The 15640-nt window shown below is 41.8% G+C and overlaps 1 long non-coding RNA gene across 1 annotated transcript; it reads left to right on the top strand.

Annotated features, from left to right (window-relative positions):
- The first annotated feature begins 308 nt into the window (after window positions 1-308).
- On the top strand, window positions 309-14018 carry LOC115252400 (uncharacterized). The gene is made up of 3 exons (XR_003890849.1): window positions 309-371; window positions 11788-11912; window positions 13766-14018. It is a non-coding gene; the product is annotated as an uncharacterized lncRNA (long non-coding RNA).
- The last annotated feature ends 1622 nt before the right edge of the window (window positions 14019-15640 follow it).

Raw genomic sequence — 15640 nt, 5'->3', positions numbered from 1 at the left:
ATTCAGGCAGAATCTTTTCCTGTCTAGTTTTGAGCATCTAGTATTGAGTATATTTACTTCTGTGCACTTTGTTGCACAAGTCCTTGTACAAGTACAAGAAGTACCACTTAATTAGGGTAAGGTGAAAAGTGCCACCTACTTTTATATGTTCACTTCATATTTGCTGTCTTGCAGTTTCATCTTACATCAATTCCTGCTCCAAGCATTCTGATCTGACCTATAGTGAGCAATGTCCACTCTCCCTGACACAGATGGCTCAACAGTTTCTGCTGACATGCTGTTTTGTGTTTTTTCTAGATTTGACCTTTAGTTCAACTTCTAACCCCAGTAAACATGTCAGTGGGAGTCTCTATATGAGTGCCCGTGCCGGGGTAAGTAATGTTTAGCATCTGGTTGTTGAAAATGCATTTTAATGATTACGGGGATGGATTTTGGTGATTCGATGTGTTTGTGCTGTCTGATATCATGGGATAGCATCTGGGCTAAGTGAAGAAAAAACCCAATCCCCTCAGCATGAAAGGGAATTTAAATAATCAATAAATCCATGTGGCGTATTGCTGTTTTAGTACAAGTTAAAACTCAACACCTCCATGAACTGGAAAGATGTTTCTTATTTAATTTCAAGTGCAATGATTTCAAATTGCAGTACTGTAAGTACACATAAATACATTTGTATGTTAAAACATTTATATGGACTTGAGACATAACTATGACCCTCAGCTCGAGACACAAATATCCCAGAGCCCTTTTTGTCTATCCCAGACTGCTGATTTTACCATTCATTTAAACCTATGTGTGTTTGCTGGATTATTTCTTTTATTTATTAATGCCCATTGAAAACAAATCTAATTTATTTGGAAAGCCTGTTTTTTCTCTATTAAATGACATGTTTTTTCCACAAAGTAGATGTGTCATAATGTACTTAATCTTTGGAGCAGTTAAACATTAGTTTTAATTAGCTCAAAATATTTGTATAAATGTAATAATATTAAAAATGTGCCATCCTAATTCAGCCCACGGGATAACTCATTCTGATAGTGGTCATAGTACTTTACAAGACTGGTACTTTTTAAAAGAACCCTCTTTTTCTTCCTCCTCTGTGCATAGTTTCAGTTGTCAGGTAGCAGGTCTCCATTAGTAGTTCTCTATTGTTATTATCAGCATGCTTTCATATGAGCTTATATGTGCCCATCTGTTGACCAGTGATTTACAGATCAGTGGTGAGTCATGAATTCTAAGTAATTCTGGGATTCCCAGGTTATCAAATGCCTTCAAGGGGTTATTGCCGCTTTGTTTTGAATTCATTAAAAGAGGGTCAAACAGCTCACACTTTATAATATTCCCTTAAAACTCACTCGTCAGACTTCTACTTGTTAAATATAGCTGCAAGCGGCAATTAGTTGGGTCAGGCCCTTTACCGCGCAACGTAAGGCTCAGTCTTTCAAAACGATGCCCTACAGCAGGCTTCATGCCACACAAAGGTCAGTCACATTTATCTGTTTCCCAGCTCAGCTTCTAGACTAAAGTGAAAGCTGTATTTGCAGTATTTACCTGACATGAAAACAAAAGCGAAAGGCATGATTTCCCTTGAAATAATGCTCCTCTTTTCACATGCCGTTTCTTTCATTTGGCCTCACTTTACTTCCTCAGAAATTTTACCAAACATACAATTATTTAAATCAGACAATATACATCAGACACATATTCAAATAACAGTACTGTAAGATTACAGATGACAGCAGTCCGGTGAGCTCCATAGTTCTGTTAAGCTGGTGTCAAACGTATTTATTTTACATTCACCGACTAACCCACTGGACCGACTGGTGACCATTAAAAGCAACTTAAAAAGGCTTCACAAAATGCAGGATCCCAATGTTCATAAAGATTTAAATTCTAATCATAATAATTGAAACCACAGGGAGCGGGATAATAGTCAGGTCCATACACATGCTGTCTGCTGCTTTTGCACGTCACTGATCAAGCTGCAACTCACACAAAATCTACAAAGAATCCCATCATCTCTCAGTCTGCCTGACATGCATATCAAGTCTCCACAAGTTTCACCACCAGCACACAATACAATAGACCCAGAGGAACACATTTATATGCAAATGGTCCACCGCTGCTTATGCACACATTTGCAATATGGCTTTCTTGCATTTACACAATCATTTGAGTAAAAAAAGGCGGTTGTTTTGTGAATAGCGTGGCAGAACACATCCCTTCCTGCACTGGAGGAAGTGGGAGGGCAGTTCCACCAATTTTCTGCCTGACATGGAACATCACATGATGTTGCACAAAGATGGAAGCAGCTTATAAATGCAGTCGTTAAAAGATTCACCGCATGAACTCACCCGTTATTTCATTACAGACACCAAAAGCGTCCATATGTATAAAGGTAACATTTTTAACAGGCTGAACTGAAAGTATTAGCAAGTGATGGCCAAGAGAAGGCTTTACCGAGATCAGCACAGGTAAAAATATGTTGCATCTGATTCATTTAGTTATCAGCAGGAGGTTAAAATGGATCTTGCTGAAGAAAAGATGAATACTGTCCTCACAGTGGCTAATTCAATCTACATTTTAAAAACAGCTCATCTCACGCACACCTTGTGTCTTTGGAAGGGCTGGAGATGGACAGGAGGTTTAGTCAGTGCTGAGGGACCCTATATTTCATAAGTTCATTATAAGGCTACTCAGTGCGTCCCAGGCTGTTAATATCACCATAAATAACTGTTACTGTGACTGTGAAGGCCAAAACCTTCCTCCAAATCTCTTCTGCTCTGCTGAAGCTGAGCAGCTTGTGGATCGAGTGATCATCAACGGGGAAGTTCACTGTAGTGATTGATAAAAAGCTGGCATATCTCAACACAAGCTGGATATAAACAGTCCTGATCGGTGGGATTTCCTGAGCGCGATGTACGTCGCATATTCGCTTTAATTAAAGATCGTGGAGCTACGCATTTAATTTTGTCGATTAAATGAAACGGGGCAAAAATCTCTGTCCTTCGGAGTTCAGCCTCTGTGGACAGGACTACATCAGACACACTCACAGGCAGGAACATCGACGTCACTTAATGGGAGGGATGGATTTCCTATTACAGGGGACCCACGAGTGACCGAAACAACCCACATCGACCTGGGACGACTCGCTATTTTTGTGAAGTGTGGACGGGGCATCTGTGAGTGTCCCCCTATAATCTATGACTCCATAAGAATGATTTAAAAAAGAAGATTGCCCAAATGGGTGATAGAATTCATGAAAACAGATGTTAGTATCTGAGGGGAGCATGTCAGTGAGGCTTTCCCAACCAGCTGATGATTAGGGCATCCACAGATGGGAGGAACCAATTGTTTATGGAGTGAACCGTCTGTGGAACTGTGGAGTTGTGTAACCCCTGAAGGCATGAGCAGATTGCAGCCAATCATCTTTTAGCCGACACTGCAGTCTGCCCCTGTCCTTGGCAGAGGCGGCAGTTACCAGATGGTGATGAAGTAAGTGAGGATGGATTCACTGATGGTAAATGTTCCATCAAAAGTGAGCTCGGAAAAGCTCTCCCTTCAGATTCAGACAGTGTCCTGGTGGAGGAAGCTACCAGCATCGCGGTATTACCTGAGAGATAATCGCGATGATCGTTATGTCAGGAATATACAATCAAACTGAGTAAAATACAAACCAACATCCTCGGGATGTGGGCACCTGCTCAACAGGTGGCCAATCTCAACTCTAGAGTTGAGCCCAATAAAGTGCTTCTCCATCTGCTGAGGACGTGCTGCTAACTCCCCAGGAGTCAAAGACACATTTTTCCCTCTTAACTGTTTGTGCTGCTTCCTTAGAGATGGTTGGATCTCACAAAAAGTTTAGAACCAAAGCTGCACCTTGACTACTTCCTGTTTCGAACCTGACCATCTATCCATCTATCTGAATATTTATATATTCTCTCCATTCGTTTTGAGCAACTAAATTCAGACATCCAGCCAATTGTTGCACGCATTCATGTGTTCACTTTACTATTGTAGGACCTTTATTTTGATTAATGCGGAATAAAGACAGCTACAGCTGATAATAAAACATACATCCTGTATGTATTTTATCTTGATTTTATTGAGGTAACACACAATTTCTGTACTGGATAAGTCTCCCATTTGCCTCATTTGTCTTTTGATTTAAAAAAAAAAAATGCATAGAGAAAACTGCAAGTACAAAAGTAATGTAACAAGGACATGTTGCTATGCCAAAATGCCAGATAAGGAGATGAACAGTGCTTAACTTTGCTGGCTGGCTTTAATGAATACATTATTTCTTTGACAGGATTTCTTTTTGATCTTTTTAAAAAAATGTGAGACTACTTGTGTCACACTGTGTCAGAATATTGGCACGTCCCATCTATGCTCCATGCTGTCATCACACTCTGTCACTGACAGTCCCCCAATGAACCTTCAATATAATTAGAGATCAGTAAAATCTCGCACATAGTTTCAGAAATGAGGGCAGTCAAACTTTATGTTCTATACATTGGGTTTAACCTCAGCTCGCTGGACTTCACTTGAATTATTTACTATTGGATGTTTGTGTGTAGGTTTTAAAAAAAATTCTATTTAAGTAATGAAAACCTTATTTTGTAGATTTGATCTTGACCTGAAGGCATTTTTATTAAGATTTTTTAAATCTTCCCTTGTCCTGATTATCAACTTGCATTCTCATAGCTGATGTTGTCTTTGTATTTTTATTGCAGCTTTGACACCTTTGTTTACATAGGAATCACTTAAACCGATTACCTGTAAACAGGTAATCTGTAATTATACTATCAATTATTGTCATATGTCACAGAGAGAAATGGCAGCTGTTAATCTAAAGATTTCACTAGTTACTATTACAAAAATGGAGTTGGCAGCTGATGAAAATGGAGCTTGACAGTTTGGAACATGCCCAGACAGACTGACGGACAGACGGTCTGATGGGTAGATGGAGAAGTAGACACAGAGATGTACAGTGAAACAGATGCTGGCTGATCTTTTCTGTTCCCCTGGGCAATGGACAGATTGGTCTCCATGGATACAGGATTAAAGCAGCATAAGACCATCCTGCTGTTAAGGCATGTGTGAGTGTTTGAGTGTGTGTGAACGTGTGTGTATGTGTGCGCTAAAGTATATATGGACTATGCTGTCTCTCACTTTTAAAGTATTTCACGTAATGTTAGCAAGGTTTCACTGAGTTCACTCAAGTTTAGAGAATGATGTTAAAAGCTCACACACGCACAGTAACACAGTTAAACTCTTGGAACAGACAAGGATTCAACAGAACTCCTCTGGTGAGGATCCCAAAGTCTGATGATTAAATACTGTGAGCTATTTACTGGGTCAACATTGTCAAGATTGTAATGACAGGATGTTGGTGACCCACTTTTGTTCTGCGTGGATGCCAACAGGTTTATACTTTCCAAGCTTTGTCCCGATGGTGGAGACGGATCGTTTCCAGCGACGTCAGTTTGTTTACAGTGATAGATCTTTCGTCCAAAGCATTTGCATCAGTTTCATTTCCTGAATTGGTGACTGCTTGTTTCTCCGATGCTAAAAGGCTTTACTACAACACCATGACTCCAAGCCTGCCAGAGGGATCGCTGGTGAAAATAGAGTGTCTTGTGTGGGAGGGGTCGTCCTGCTTCTTTGTGGCCCATCAGAGGAGCAGATCCCCTCTAGGCCTGGAAGTGGGGAGCCAGTGATCCGCCAAGCAGTCTTAATGACCCGCCGCAGTCGTTTCTTCTCGGGTGCACTGCTGCTGACATACCAGACGATACAGCCATTGGTCAGGATACTCTTTACTGCGAAAGAGTAGAAGTTTTTCAGCAGGGCTGGAGAGAGTTTGTTCCTCCACAGCGTCCTCAAGAAAAAGAGAAGCTGCTGGACCTTCTTAATTATGTAAACAGTCCAGTCCAGGTCCTCTGAGATGTGCAGTCCAAGAAACTTATAGTTTGTGACCTGCTCTACTTCTTCCCCAGTGATTGTTAGATCTGAGTGCAGCACGGCCCTCGGTGTCAAAGATGACTTCTTTTGTCTTTGTCCTCGAGGTTGAGGTGGCTGTTATTGCACCAGGCCGGCAGTGCTTTGACCTCCTCTCTGTATAATGCCTCATCATTGTTAATCAGCCCCGTGGTGGTTGAGTCATTCGCAATTTTTCGCAGCGTTGGAGCCGTGGGTGGCAACGCAGTTGGGAGTGTACAGTGTGTATGAGACACAGCTCTGAGGAACACCAGCCTACAGGATGACGGGGGAGGATGTGCCCATCCTGACGTGCTGGGGTCCGTTAGTCAAGAAGTAGCAGTGTCTGCAGTTTGTTGGGCTGCTGGTGCTAAATGTAAGGCTGAAGTCAACAAAGCATCCTGATGTATGTTTAGGGGCTTTCTGTGGCTGAGAGCGGTGTAAACGGCGATGGAGAGCGTCATCTGTGGCTCTGTTGGACCTGTAGGTAAACTGGCTTTGGTCGCAGCTGGGTAAAACATGGACCTTGTAGCTGTAGCTCCAGTCTCTCCATACGTTTCATGGCCACCAGTGTCAGTTTTACAGGCCGGTAATCACTCAACGGTAATCACTCAACGCTGTGATGGCGGAGAATTTGGGCACGGGGATGATGCTGGCAGTTTTCAGGGACTGTAGCAGACGGTTAAAGACACGAGGGAATACTACATCAACCTGGGCACATGATTTTAGCACCCTCCATGGTCCTGGTGATATACTGATGTCAAGGCCACACAGGTGGTACCTGATGTGTTTGGATGGCGGGGGGCTGGTCATGCTCCGATGGCATCGACTGCGTGTCCCCTGCCTGTCTACAGTCCTCTTCAAAGCGGGAGAAAAAAGCGTGGGTGAGTGACATGCGAAGGCATTAAAATGTGTAGCATGCAATTAGCATTAAAAAAAGGACCGAATTAGAAAAAAATGCCCGGTTTTATTTTGGAGGGTTTTATTTCGGAGTGTAAGCATCAGCATCCAGGAGATTTATCAAGTCCTCGCATTTTAATGAAAGTGAGGCCACTTCTGCAGAGATGTTGGTGATTAAGTGACAAGCTCTTTAGGCTAAGACTTCATAATACGGCTTATGATTTAATCATGAATAATACATGACAAATCATCAATACACATGTCACAGTTGCTGTTTTTGTGCGACTGTTGAACACACAAAAACAATTGTTCGAAAGGTCAGTCCTGCATAATTCCTCACATGGTGCTGTGACTGCAGGGTTATTGGTTTAGTCAAAACATTTTGGACACAATTCCCAGTTATTCAACTGTTTGACAATCCAAAAGCCCTTTGCATGCAGCGTTCATGTCGTGTCACATGCCCCATTATGCGCTGCTGTAGACAAGTGTGTGAAAATGAGGGTTCAGGAGTTGGCAGTCCGCCCACAGCAACTACTCGCAAACAAACATCTCACACCCATCTGTCACACTATCCCACTCAAAATCCATTAAGTTACCTTTCAATTCTGTACAGTCCCGATGCTCGATTCAAATGAGTTAGCCAATCATTATTCTGAGCTGCCCTGCATTTGTGCATGCAGAAGAGGGGTCACTGAATGTGAGAAGATTGTAATCATGCTTTCAAATTCCTTTCAGTGTGTGTATTCCTCACTCACCCACCCACCCACTCACCCCCCCCCCCCCCCCCCACACACACACAGTCACACACAATGCGTTTGCACAGGCAGCAGCTCCCTGTAGTGCCACAGATCAATACTATTTAAGGTGTTGCTGTGTACTGGTAGGAGGGCTAGGTGAGTGTGCTCTAAAATGCCACAGGCCTAATTAAGGATTACTCTGGATGAAGTCCTCTACTTTAAAAAGGCAGCCAACGAGCCCTGCGAGGTCTTGACTACAAAATCTCTCCCCAGTGGATCTTTAGCTGTCGGTGATTTAGGCAAACAGGAGTGCAACTAAAACCACATTGTCACAGCAGTCTACCTGTGAGGTTGCTAGGCTGCATTTCATATTTTGGTTAGCTCAGATACATATCATTTTAAAGCCCATTTACAAGCAGATGAAGTGATATTTGTCCCTAATGCCTGGATCACAACACCTGATGACTATTTTTCTTTACAATAATCACCATGTGAGATTAAACACATAAAATCACACTGCGAATTTGACTCTGACCAATCAAGGACGGATCCCACTATAGTTCAGAGGTCATCAGGGAGGCGTGGTACCCCCCTGTCAATCACTCCTGTGGTTTTCCCAGCCAACCATCAGCAGGAGGATCCCTCCATGCGAGCCTGGTCCTGCTCATTCTGTCTGCCTCTCCTTGCCACTGTTGCATGCTGGGGGTCAAGCTCTGGGTGTATGTGACGCGTCAGGAGACAATTTGGATTGTAAATCAAGATATGTTGACCTGAATTGAAACGTTGTCTTGGGAGTGTAATGGAAGGAAAAACTTCAGTGGAGCTCGAGGTCCTGGGAGCTCTAAATCCAGTTTTCGTTTATCTATCCCAGCTGATAAAAAAAAAGCACCCTGATGCTGCCGCCACCTCACGTCTGGTCACAGGTGTGTGTCTGTCCGACTCATTTCCAACAGCTGAGTTTACTGAGGGTGGACTCTGCTCAAGGTGCCGAAATATCTCAAAGGTGATTGAGAAAAATGGAAGAGCCCACAGAGCTGAACTGGAAGCATCAAAGCAAAGAACATGATGACAATGTAAATCACACACACACATAGATCTTAAATTGCCTTTGACATAACAAAATGTTAGATGATTAAAAAAAAAAAAAATATGACCTGTATGTAGATCGAGAGGTGCCACTGAGTGTTTGCGCCTATGAACAAAAGCTCCAGCTCAATTCTGCATCAGTTTTAGTTTTGTTCAGCTTTAGATATTAACAGCATTCTTAATTAAATAATCAACACACTATAGAATATGGAAGGCATCCTTTGAAAGTCTTCTATACAAAGACAGACGTCATTATGTGGAAAACTGAGCAACCACAAAATAAATGACCTGGAAAAAACATGGTCCTGCGCAAAATGAGGTATAAATAAACAAATTTATAGTATGAGCTGACATCAGAACCTTTATTCCCTCCAGGAAAGGATTTTTTGACACATTCTAAAAAGTACTTTATGACTAATATGAATTCAAATGAAACACTGACATTTTCCCCGAAGGGCCTTATTTATATTCTTGAATTTATACAACTTTTTAATACAAGAGTCTCATAAAAACAGGGTCTAAGGATGTGATGATGCTAATAATGTAGAGATAGGAAAGTTTACATGCTTTCTTTTGTACATTTCCTATAGACTCCAGGCTGCCACAGCCCCCACTCCCAGATCCTTATACCCTGGCTGTTGCTTAAATAATGTAGATGTTTGCGGTCCACGTTTAGGAATGAGTTGTTTTAAAGGGATTGTGGTGACATAAATAATGCAAAAGGTCAGGGCTCGGTTTCTAATTTTGAATGGTATAATTGTGTTTTATGGATGTAAAACCTGCACTTATTTACCTTTTACAGGAGATAGAATCAGTGGGGGTTATGAGCACAGCATGGTGGGTATATTAAACCCAAGTGGTTCCTCATAAACCTGATCACAGCCCAGGCGGTTACCCCTGCCTTATAACCTCCGTGTGTGTGTGTGTGTGTGTTTGTGTGTGTGTGTGTGCGTGTGTTGTACCTATATAAAATGAAGTCAGTGCTGATATGAATGCTCAGATTTCCCATGAGATAATGCATGACACAAGGTCTCTCTCACTCTGTCTCTCTCTCTAACACACACCCACCCACACACACACACACACACACACACACACACACACACACACACACACACACACACACACACACACAGGGTCATGCATCCTTGAGGCTTTAATGATTAATGTCCCAAGCCAAGCCACATTACAAAGCCAACACTGGATGACAAGCCACAACAGCTTGGAGAAGCGTCCTGTCCCTCTCACCCCCAAACACATCTATATAGCGGATTATTTACACGACTCTTCAGGTTTTGTCTTACAGGAGTAGCCTGGAAATGTAAGACTTGCTTGTCAATTATATTAATACTACCAGTCTTCTGATTTAAACACTGGTTCTAAACTCTATAAACATCCTTTAACGCTTGTGTTACACTACTTGAAAGATGCTTACTTTATCCCAATTCCAAGCAGTTTACCAACACACACACAGCCACACACACACACACAAACACACACACACACACATTTCTTCATTTGGTGTTTACACAACCCGAGCCGACCGGTGCGACCGGTCTGGACACATTTAATATGTTGCCAGCCTGTTCAGCTCATGAGGCTACAGTTTTACTGCTTGTGTGTTGCATGTAATGCATGTGTACACATTTTGCACTTGATCTATGCATGTCATTCAGTTCATTTCAAACTCTTATTCGAAACACTCATTTAGTTCATAGTTGGGGGAAAAAAAAGAAACAGACAAATGACCAAAAACAAACAGAAATACTACACAATTTCGAAATCACACATTTCCATGCACACATTTCCACACTGGTTCCGCAGATCAGAGGAGAATCTGGTGAATCTGAGTTCTGCACATGTGTCTGTGTCTGTCAGACCATCATGGGTCCAAACGCTTTTCAACTGCTCTCTTTGTTGCTGCTGGCTGCAGATGGTTTTTTGGTGGTCAGGTGGGCGGTGCATCAGTCTCTGAGGTGTCACCAGTGCCTAAAATACTGAGATCCAGAATAAAAACATAATGTCCATGTTGGCCCTGGTTCCCTTCTCACACTGACAGCCATGCTGGGCAGGTCATTTCTAAAGCAAAAGGAAAATTTAGCTTCATTATTTTTTTAACATCAACATTTCTTCACTTTCTGACTGCGGATAGGCTGCTTCTGGACCTGGGTGCTGATAGGCCGGTCCAGTGGCCCCCTGCTGTTTTGAAATTAGCGAATGCTCAGTCTCATGCTCTTCCTCAAAGCAATTCCAACTCTGACTGCACATCATACTCTGAAATTTCTTGCACATCATCAAAAGCTTCTTTTTCCACCAAAATCAATTGCGAGGTTCTTCCAGCAGAGAATCTTTTAGCCATCAAGGTTCACTGTGATGGGGAATACACTGGCAAAGCTTTATTGTATCAAACCCCCAAATCACGACTGGGGTTGTACACACACACACACACACACACACACACACACACACACACACACACACACACACACAAACACACACACACACACAATATAAATAAGTAGGGGGGGTGTAGGATGTGTGGTAGTTAAACATATGATCTGATATATGTTCTTCAAAGAGCATGAGCCAAGGCCAACGAGTCTCCCTTAAAAAAAAAACAATTAAGTGTATAATTTCTCTTTTGATTAAAAATGAAATTGGGTCCAACGGGCCTGAGCACCACACAAGGGTTAATGCATTTATTTTAAGCTTCATTAAAGAATTTTCAACTCATCATAAAATAACATTGTGATGATAAAGTTACAAGTTATGGTAATGTGCTCCAATCCTAATTCACTTTGGAAAGGGATTACGAACAAATATTAGACTGTCGAACTCCAGAGATCAGACCAAATATGAGGGCTTTCCCTCTGCTCTCAGACGGGAAACATTTCCTTGGTGAATGCAGTCTCACCCTGATCTAGATGCATATCATGACTTGGAATTTGGGGAAGTGGAGCTCTATCTAATCGAGCTGTGACTATAGAGTCCATCAGCCTGTGGGTTGAAAAGTCCTCTTAAATCTTGATAAAAAAGAAAGTGAAGGCAATAAAAGCAGTGTAATGTGTCTTTTTATCCCTTCTAGAGGTCTGCTCCATCCTCGGCTCCTCGCTCTGCTCTCCATCCAAAATGCATAGGATTGAGGTCCTGCTCATTATTCTCAACCACTTCCATCTTCACAAGCTTTCAGAGATTTCCACTGCTGCTGAGGTGAGTCTGGCAGTTTTAAATCGTTAAAACCTTCAACATTGATGCATTTAGACTTAGAGAACATCAGAGCCAAGTTCCGTGGGTTAAGTCTGCTCAGTGGGTACAGTGAGGTGTTCGAAAACCAGCAACAGAAGTTCAGTTCACCTGTTTTCCTTTCTTTGGACCTGATTAACCTCCACAGTGTCGAGCTACTCCTCAGAGTCACCACATTTGGGCTCGAGTTAATTTTCAAACACAATCAATCAAACCAATGACGTTCAGGGTCTAAACTAATCATTTTATTTGATGCTGCGTTTAATGAATGGAGTCGTTTTGAGGTTTGTACGAGCTAAAGTTTGTACTCCACTTTAGTTTCTATTACCTTTTAACCAATTTCCATTTTAAAAATAAATAAAATATCCTTTTTGGCTGACTAGAGGATGACCTTCCGCTTTAGTTTGGTTTTAGTAGCCTTACTCTTCCAAGGACTATTTTTCTTTTCAGAGGGAATACAATTTTAAAATTATATCTGATGTGACATCTTCAAATATGTTTATTGTGCTGATATTTGACTGTTCATGGAATAAGAACAATCAACAGTCCAAAACCAGATTTTTCTGACCATATTTCACATTGTGATCAGTCTCTTTTTTATGTTGGGGAGGAGAACACGCAAGAATGGATTTAAATGTCCCTTAAGCTGCCCCATACGGAGGTGCCCCATTCTTGATTTATTCTGAAAGTATTTAGTGTGACTGCTTCAGAATGAAATAAAATCATTTTGAAAAAGAACAAATCAGCAGCTTGAACTGAAATGCCACAAAAACAAGAATTACAACAACTGAAGGGGCTTTAAGTGATTGAAACCTAAAAATGATGGCAGTGATTGCAGGGAAAGATACAAAAACAGATACTTTAGTCCATCAGGGGTTGTGATCAATAAATCTAAACACGTGTGATTATGCAAAAACAGGTTATCCTGCAGGGAAACTCTAACGTATGTATGTGTGTACAGCAACAATACTGCTACTGTGTTTTCACTTCCACTCGCTGTTGTCTGAAGACCGCTTTGTTCTTAAATTCCTTCGTCCATAATTCGAAATGGTTGACTGTCGTACAATGGAGCGAATCAACTTCTTGAAAGGGAGAGTCAAATTTTGGCGAATTCTTAATATATTCAGTCACACTTTTTTCCTTTTAAGCGTTCAGTTGTGAAAAAAGGAAGAGCAGGAAGAAAAGAGAACATTATAAAGCTTTTGATTTTGACTGAGGAACTCTCCAGGGGTGCCCCCTGCCCCTTCTTTTCATTTTGCTAGAGAGTCTGTTACCAGAATATCAAATAACTGTGTTCTGGGTACAAAGAACGGGTTCATAGAAGATGCATTATTATTTTAAGATGCTGATCTCCTGATATTTAAGGCACACGATCCCTTTCATCCTTAATTTATCACAATTTACGACACAGTTTGGGGAGCTCTGAGGGTATAAATACCTGCTTGGACTCATTAAATTTGAACATTCTAATATTGAAAAACATCAATTTACTTAAGAAGAGTGCCTTAACTTGGAACAAAGATGTTTTATAGCCTTAAAATATAATCCATGGCTATAATGATTTGTTCAAATCTCTTCAGTGACAAGCAGGTTTCGTGGAATAAAGCGCGCATTAACATAGTTATTAGCATACTTATTTCTTCTTAAACCGCATCAGCATATTCATTTTCTGCATGCCTATGACTATGGTAGACACGACTGTCCCATGGGTGATGTCTCACCCGGCCACTAATTTTAGTGACTGGGGTCACTATTCATTCAGAAACCCCCAAAGTCCCAGTAGAGACATTAAAGTCTTCTCTGCAATGTTAAATCCCTAGAGCCTTGAAAATGCAGCCCAGCCCTGCCTTCCACCATAACAGCTTCTCTCCCTGAGGACCAATCAGCGAGTCTGTCAATAAAACACTCTGGTTTGTCCTGCCTGGATGGACCAACCCTGCATAACTGCTGCTGGACGCGTCACTGTGAAGACACACGATTCAACTTTCCCAGCTGCCAACAGGAGAGGGAAGAAGAAACCAACATTTTTCTTTTTCTTGTCTATACAAACCTTTTCCACCAAAATAAATGCTTGATGCCTGTTCAATACAACCAGATGGACATACTAGATATGTATTTTTACATAGTTTTAGAAGGAAAAGCACAATTTCCATCTCATATTGCTTTTCTTTGAGCAGCATACTTTTCTCCTATAGACTATTCATTCTGTAGTTTTACACAACTTTAAATTGCGTCTGAATGTACAGATACATCCCAAACATTTCAGGGATGGTGATTGCAGAATCATATTTCTTATTTTTGTTCCTTAATGTGGCTTTACGAGACCTGCACAAACAAAAACATATACACACGTGTGAGCACAATTTTCTTTTAAAATTAAAATTCCTCCCATTCTACTAAGCTCAAAAAAATTCTTTCAAAAGTCAGTCACAGAATCATGGTGTAGCTCAGGGGTTCTCAACCTAGTCCTAGCAGGCAGTTGGATGTTCTGTCATACCAAATAGACGCTGGGTTTAACTGGGATCCAACAATGTGTCACCCACTATACCCTATATAGTGCACTCATTAGGGTTTAAGCCGTTCTATAGGGTTGTCTGACTGTTAACAGTGGATCCTTGTAGCCTATAAATTGGATTCAGTGCTTCCCACAATGCATTGTGAAAAACAGCGTACCACCAATGCTCCCTAACAATGCAACCAATCCCATCATCCTTTGTGGCTGCACATGAGAAGTGGACACTGATTATTTATTAATAATTAAGTTAGGAATTAAGGGCACAATAAGTGGTGCACTCAAGCCATCTCCCACTGGAGGGAGGAGGTAACAGGGGATGTGTGCGTGTTTTCAGACACGGCCCTGAGTTAATTTGTGAAAGAAGTCGTCTTCCTTGTAGGGCAGGAAAAGTGGCTGGATCACGAGTCTTGTAGGACTGGGTTGATGCCTGGCGGTGGATTTATTCTACTACTCTGAGCAAGAGCTGAGAGAAGAGCTTCTATCTGCTCCATTTATTGCCAAAAGCAGGTACAGAGTGCTCATGCCACCGTCTTGAATCACTCATCCTGCACAGCTTGGCTACAGCAAGAAATCTGATCCATAAAAATTATGAACAGCACCCTTGACAAAGGGCATCCCGGATAGAACCTTTACTGGGAATTGGAAAGACTTTACAACTGGCAATGTGAACTGAGCACTTATTCTGACAATGCACACACACACACACACACACACACACACACACACACACACACACATGCACACACACACACACACACACACACGCACAGACGAAAAGAAAATGTTTTACCTGCTTTGCAACCTGGACTTGCTCCTCTAACTTGTAATCAGAGCTCACTGGTAATTTAAATGGCAAAAGCAGGATGATGCATTGCTGATCCACCTGTATCAACACATGAAAAGACTTCAAAGGTGCCAGTGTCAACACAACAAAAAAAATGAATAATGCATACACACAAGTTCACACACACGGCGAGAGGATGCGAGTAATATTACAGACACAAACCCCAAGGGAAAAGAAACAAAGTCCAATGAGACCAAAAAATGCATCTTTCATGAGCTTGGCCCCGTGGCCCCAGAGTCCCTCAGCAGCCTGGCTGGTCAGCCGGCAAGCGGCCTCCCACCCAGAGGCTCCTGAATATCTTTCACTGCTTGCACCATGCCAGCATTTAGGCAGAGC

The sequence above is a fragment of the Takifugu rubripes genome, chromosome 14 (genome assembly GCF_901000725.2).
Source record: "Takifugu rubripes chromosome 14, fTakRub1.2, whole genome shotgun sequence".
NCBI classification, from domain to species: domain Eukaryota; kingdom Metazoa; phylum Chordata; class Actinopteri; order Tetraodontiformes; family Tetraodontidae; genus Takifugu; species Takifugu rubripes.
The sequence above is the reverse complement of the archived record's forward strand: the minus strand, read 5'-3'. Positions and strand labels throughout refer to the sequence as shown.